Here is a 7,500-nt window from a genome sequence, read left to right as displayed (position 1 = left end):
TGGCGGTCGGAGCAATATTTCACAAAAACTGGAGCAATACGCGTCCGAGAGCTTTGAAACTCGAGAAACATTGATGACAAGCGGTATCGTGCGTGGATATAACGATTAAAGTCGTGCGGGAGCTCGGGGAGAAAAGTTTACTCTTGGCGGTTGGACTTAGAAAAATTTCGCTCGAGCTCCTTCGCACGGCGATCCGACCCGCCTCGGCGCGCGAACGATTCGTTCGAGCGGCCGAGCAAGCGATGCGCTCCGAACATTATTCTCAGTTTATTCGATAAATACTCATCCGAGCGCTTTCATACTTGATATTTGTCTTCGAAATGCTTTACCACACGATGATCTAATATTTATAATTGTCCGAGTAAGCCGGAAAGATAAGTTTACTCTTGGCGGTCGGAGCAATATTTCACAAAAACTGGAGCAATACGCGTCCGAGAGCTTTGAAACTCGAGAAATATTGATGACAAGCGGTATCGTGCGTGGATATAACGATTAAAGTCGTGCGAGAGCTCGGGGAGAAAAGTTTACTCTTGGCGGTTGGACTTAGAAAAATTTCGCTCGAGCTCCTTCGCACGGCGATACGACGCGCCTCGGCGCGCGAACGATTCGTTCGAGCGGCCGAGCAAGCGATGCGCTCCGAACATTATTCTCAGTTTATTCGATAAATACTCATCCGAGCGCTTTCATACTTGATATTTGTCTTCGAAATGCTTTACCACACGATGATCTAATATTTATAATTGTCCGAGTAAGCCGGAAAGATAAGTTTACTCTTGGCGGTCGGAGCAATATTTCACAAAAACTGGAGCAATACGCGTCCGAGAGCTTTGAAACTCGAGAAACATTGATGACAAGCGGTATCGTGCGTGGATATAACGATTAAAGTCGTGCGGGAGCTCGGGGAGAAAAGTTTACTCTTGGCGGTTGGACTTAGAAAAATTTCGCTCGAGCTCCTTCGCACGGCGATCCGACCCGCCTCGGCGCGCGAACGATTCGTTCGAGCGGCCGAGCAAGCGATGCGCTCCGAACATTATTCTCAGTTTATTCGATAAATACTCATCCGAGCGCTTTCATACTTGATATTTGTCTTCGAAATGCTTTACCACACGATGATCTAATATTTATAATTGTCCGAGTAAGCCGGAAAGATAAGTTTACTCTTGGCGGTCGGAGCAATATTTCACAAAAACTGGAGCAATACGCGTCCGAGAGCTTTGAAACTCGAATAACATTGATGACAAGCGGTATCGTGCGTGGATATAACGATTAAAGTCGTGCGGGAGCTCGGGGAGAAAAGTTTACTCTTGGCGGTTGGACTTAGAAAAATTTCGCTCGAGCTCCTTCGCACGGCGATCCGACCCGCCTCGGCGCGCGAACGATTCGTTCGAGCGGCCGAGCAAGCGATGCGCTCCGAACATTATTCTCAGTTTATTCGATAAATACTCATCCGAGCGCTTTCATACTTGATATTTGTCTTCGAAATGCTTTACCACACGATGATCTAATATTTATAATTGTCCGAGTAAGCCGGAAAGATAAGTTTACTCTTGGCGGTCGGAGCAATATTTCACAAAAACTGGAGCAATACGCGTCCGAGAGCTTTGAAACTCGAGAAATATTGATGACAAGCGGTATCGTGCGTGGATATAACGATTAAAGTCGTGCGGGAGCTCGGGGAGAAAAGTTTACTCTTGGCGGTTGGACTTAGAAAAATTTCGCTCGAGCTCCTTCGCACGGCGATACGACGCGCCTCGGCGCGCGAACGATTCGTTCGAGCGGCCGAGCAAGCGATGCGCTCCGAACATTATTCTCAGTTTATTCGATAAATACTCATCCGAGCGCTTTCATACTTGATATTTGTCTTCGAAATGCTTTACCACACGATGATCTAATATTTATAATTGTCCGAGTAAGCCGGAAAGATAAGTTTACTCTTGGCGGTCGGAGCAATATTTCACAAAAACTGGAGCAATACGCGTCCGAGAGCTTTGAAACTCGAGAAACATTGATGACAAGCGGTATCGTGCGTGGATATAACGATTAAAGTCGTGCGGGAGCTCGGGGAGAAAAGTTTACTCTTGGCGGTTGGACTTAGAAAAATTTCGCTCGAGCTCCTTCGCACGGCGATCCGACCCGCCTCGGCGCGCGAACGATTCGTTCGAGCGGCCGAGCAAGCGATGCGCTCCGAACATTATTCTCAGTTTATTCGATAAATACTCATCCGAGCGCTTTCATACTTGATATTTGTCTTCGAAATGCTTTACCACACGATGATCTAATATTTATAATTGTCCGAGTAAGCCGGAAAGATAAGTTTACTCTTGGCGGTCGGAGCAATATTTCACAAAAACTGGAGCAATACGCGTCCGAGAGCTTTGAAACTCGAGAAATATTGATGACAAGCGGTATCGTGCGTGGATATAACGATTAAAGTCGTGCGGGAGCTCGGGGAGAAAAGTTTACTCTTGGCGGTTGGACTTAGAAAAATTTAGCTCGAGCTCCTTCGCACGGCGATCCGACCCGCCTCGGCGCGCGAACGATTCGTTCGAGCGGCCGAGCAAGCGATGCGCTCCGAACATTATTCTCAGTTTATTCGATAAATACTCATCCGAGCGCTTTCATACTTGATATTTGTCTTCGAAATGCTTTACCACACGATGATCTAATATTTATAATTGTCCGAGTAAGCCGGAAAGATAAGTTTACTCTTGGCGGTCGGAGCAATATTTCACAAAAACTGGAGCAATACGCGTTCGAGAGCTTTGAAACTCGAGAAATATTGATGACAAGCGGTATCGTGCGTGGATATAACGATTAAAGTCGTGCGGGAGCTCGGGGAGAAAAGTTTACTCTTGGCGGTTGGACTTAGAAAAATTTCGCTCGAGCTCCTTCGCAGGGCGATCCGACGCGCCTCGGCGCGCGAACGATTCGTTCGAGCGGCCGAGCAAGCGATGCGCTCCGAACATTATTCTCAGTTTATTCGATAAATACTCATCCGAGCGCTTTCATACTTGATATTTGTCTTCAAAATGCTTTACCACACGATGATCTAATATTTATAATTGTCTGGGAACGCTAGGAAAAAAGTTTACTCTTGGCGGTTGGACTTTGAAAAATTTCGCTCGGTCGGAGTTGCTCGCAATGCGCCCGGAACATTATTCTGAGTTTATTCGATAAATATTCATCCTAGAGCTTCGATACTTGATATTTATTGTTAGAATGCGTTATTATACAATGATCTAATATTTATAATGGTCTGGGAACGCTAGGAAAAAAGTTTACTCTTGGCGGTTGGACTTAGAAAAATTTCGCTCGGTCGGAGTTGCTCGCAATGCGCCCGGAACATTATTCTGAGTTTATTCGATAAATATTCATCCTAGAGCTTCGATACTTGATATTTATTGTTAGAATGCGTTATTATACAATGATCTAATATTTATAATGGTCTGGGAACGCTAGGAAAAAAGTTTACTCTTGGCGGTTGGACTTAGAAAAATTTCGCTCGGTCGGAGTTGCTCGCAATGCGCCCGGAACATTATTCTGAGTTTATTCGATAAATATTCATCCTAAAGCTTTGATACTTGATATTTATTGTTAGAATGCGTTATTATACAATGATCTAATATTTATAATGGTCTGGGAACGCTAGGAAAAAAGTTTACTCTTGGCGGTTGGACTTAGAAAAATTTCGCTCGGTCGGAGTTGCTCGCAATGCGCCCGGAACATTATTCTGAGTTTATTCGATAAATATTCATCCTAGAGCTTTGATACTTGATATTTATTGTTAGAATGCGTTGTTATACAATGATCTAATATTTATAATGGTCTGGGAACGCTAGGAAAAAAGTTTACTCTTGGCGGTTGGACTTAGAAAAATTTCGCTCGGTCGGAGTTGCTCGTAATGCGCCCGGAACATTATTCTGAGTTTATTCGATGAATATTCATCCTAAAGCTTTGACACTTGATATTTATTGTTAGAATGCGTTATTATACAATGATCTAATATTTATAATGGTCTGGGAACGCTAGGAAAAAAGTTTACTCTTGGCGGTTGGACTTAGAAAAATTTCGCTCGGTCGGAGTTGCTCGCAATGCGCCCGGAACATTATTCTGAGTTTATTCGATAAATATTCATCCTAAAGCTTTGATACTTGATATTTATTGTTAGAATGCGTTATTATACAATGATCTAATATTTATAATGGTCTGGGAACGCTAGGAAAAAAGTTTACTCTTGGCGGTTGGACTTAGAAAAATTTCGCTCGGTCGGAGTTGCTCGCAATGCGCCCGGAACATTATTCTGAGTTTATTCGATAAATATTCATCCTAGAGCTTTGATACTTGATATTTATTGTTAGAATGCGTTGTTATACAATGATCTAATATTTATAATGGTCTGGGAACGCTAGGAAAAAAGTTTACTCTTGGCGGTTGGACTTAGAAAAATTTCGCTCGGTCGGAGTTGCTCGCAATGCGCCCGGAACATTATTCTGAGTTTATTCGATAAATATTCATCCTAAAGCTTTGACACTTGATATTTATTGTTAGAATGCGTTATTATACAATGATCTAATATTTATAATGGTCTGGGAACGCTAGGAAAAAAGTTTACTCTTGGCGGTTGGACTTAGAAAAATTTCGCTCGGTCGGAGTTGCTCGCAATGCGCCCGGAACATTATTCTGAGTTTATTCGATAAATATTCATCCTAAAGCTTTGATACTTGATATTTATTGTTAGAATGCGTTATTATACAATGATCTAATATTTATAATGGTCTGGGAACGCTAGGAAAAAAGTTTACTCTTGGCGGTTGGACTTAGAAAAATTTCGCTCGGTCGGAGTTGCTCGCAATGCGCCCGGAACATTATTCTGAGTTTATTCGATAAATATTCATCCTAAAGCTTTGATACTTGATATTTATTGTTAGAATGCGTTATTATACAATGATCTAATATTTATAATGGTCTGGGAACGCTAGGAAAAAAGTTTACTCTTGGCGGTTGGACTTAGAAAAATTTCGCTCGGTCGGAGTTGCTCGCAATGCGCCCGGAACATTATTCTGAGTTTATTCGATAAATATTCATCCTAAAGCTTTGATACTTGATATTTATTGTTAGAATGCGTTATTATACAATGATCTAATATTTATAATGGTCTGGGAACGCTAGGAAAAAAGTTTACTCTTGGCGGTTGGACTTAGAAAAATTTCGCTCGGTCGGAGTTGCTCGCAATGCGCCCGGAACATTATTCTGAGTTTATTCGATAAATATTCATCCTAGAGCTTTGATACTTGATATTTATTGTTAGAATGCGTTATTATACAATGATCTAATATTTATAATGGTCTGGGAACGCTAGGAAAAAAGTTTACTCTTGGCGGTTGGACTTAGAAAAATTTCGCTCGGTCGGAGTTGCTCGCAATGCGCCCGGAACATTATTCTGAGTTTATTCGATAAATATTCATCCTAAAGCTTTGATACTTGATATTTATTGTTAGAATGCGTTATTATACAATGATCTAATATTTATAATGGTCTGGGAACGCTAGGAAAAAAGTTTACTCTTGGCGGTTGGACTTAGAAAAATTTCGCTCGGTCGGAGTTGCTCGCAATGCGCCCGGAACATTATTCTGAGTTTATTCGATAAATATTCATCCTAGAGCTTTGATACTTGATATTTATTGTTAGAATGCGTTGTTATACAATGATCTAATATTTATAATGGTCCGGGAACGCTAGGAAAAAAGTTTACTCTTGGCGGTTGGACTTAGAAAAATTTCGCTCGGTCGGAGTTGCTCGCAATGCGCCCGGAACATTATTCTGAGTTTATTCGATAAATATTCATCCTAGAGCTTTGATACTTGATATTTATTGTTAGAATGCGTTGTTATACAATGATCTAATATTTATAATGGTCTGGGAACGCTAGGAAAAAAGTTTACTCTTGGCGGTTGGACTTAGAAAAATTTCGCTCGGTCGGAGTTGCTCGCAATGCGCCCGGAACATTATTCTGAGTTTATTCGATGAATATTCATCCTAAAGCTTTGACACTTGATATTTATTGTTAGAATGCGTTATTATACAATGATCTAATATTTATAATGGTCTGGGAACGCTAGGAAAAAAGTTTACTCTTGGCGGTTGGACTTAGAAAAATTTCGCTCGGTCGGAGTTGCTCGCAATGCGCCCGGAACATTATTCTGAGTTTATTCGATAAATATTCATCCTAAAGCTTTGATACTTGATATTTATTGTTAGAATGCGTTATTATACAATGATCTAATATTTATAATGGTCTGGGAACGCTAGGAAAAAAGTTTACTCTTGGCGGTTGGACTTAGAAAAATTTCGCTCGGTCGGAGTTGCTCGCAATGCGCCCGGAACATTATTCTGAGTTTATTCGATAAATATTCATCCTAGAGCTTTGATACTTGATATTTATTGTTAGAATGCGTTGTTATACAATGATCTAATATTTATAATGGTCTGGGAACGCTAGGAAAAAAGTTTACTCTTGGCGGTTGGACTTAGAAAAATTTCGCTCGGTCGGAGTTGCTCGCAATGCGCCCGGAACATTATTCTGAGTTTATTCGATAAATATTCATCCTAAAGCTTTGATACTTGATATTTATTGTTAGAATGCGTTATTATACAATGATCTAATATTTATAATGGTCTGGGAACGCTAGGAAAAAAGTTTACTCTTGGCGGTTGGACTTAGAAAAATTTCGCTCGGTCGGAGTTGCTCGCAATGCGCCCGGAACATTATTCTGAGTTTATTCGATAAATATTCATCCTAAAGCTTTGATACTTGATATTTATTGTTAGAATGCGTTATTATACAATGATCTAATATTTATAATGGTCTGGGAACGCTAGAAAAAAAGTTTACTCTTGGCGGTTGGACTTAGAAAAATTTCGCTCGGTCGGAGTTGCTCGCAATGCGCCCGGAACATTATTCTGAGTTTATTCGATAAATATTCATCCTAAAGCTTTGATACTTGATATTTATTGTTAGAATGCGTTATTATACAATGATCTAATATTTATAATGGTCTGGGAACGCTAGGAAAAAAGTTTACTCTTGGCGGTTGGACTTGGAAAAATTTCGCTTCGGTCGGAGTTGCACGCAATGCGCCCGGAACATTATTCTGAGTTTATTCGATAAATATTCATCCTAGAGCTTTGATACTTGATATTTATTGTTAGAATGCTTTATTATACAATGATCTAATATTTATAATGGTCTAGATACGATAGAAAGATAAGTTTACTCTTGGCGGTTGGACTTGAAAAATGTTCAAAGTGCCGAGATAGTATATGAAAAGTTGAATATTTTGTGTTAAATATCCTGGAAATATAAATATTTATTGTGTTGTACAAAAAAATTTTTCATGCAAAAATTTTTCTAAGTCCCAACAGCCCCGCCGGACGGGCTGTTGCCGCGGCGGTTTGCACCCATAAGCGCGCGTGCTATTCACCGCGCGGCGCCGGCGTCCT

Source organism: Lasioglossum baleicum, unplaced genomic scaffold (assembly GCF_051020765.1).
Source record: "Lasioglossum baleicum unplaced genomic scaffold, iyLasBale1 scaffold1640, whole genome shotgun sequence".
In the NCBI taxonomy this organism is placed as follows: Eukaryota; Metazoa; Arthropoda; class Insecta; order Hymenoptera; family Halictidae; genus Lasioglossum; species Lasioglossum baleicum.
This window is presented reverse-complemented; position numbering follows the sequence as displayed.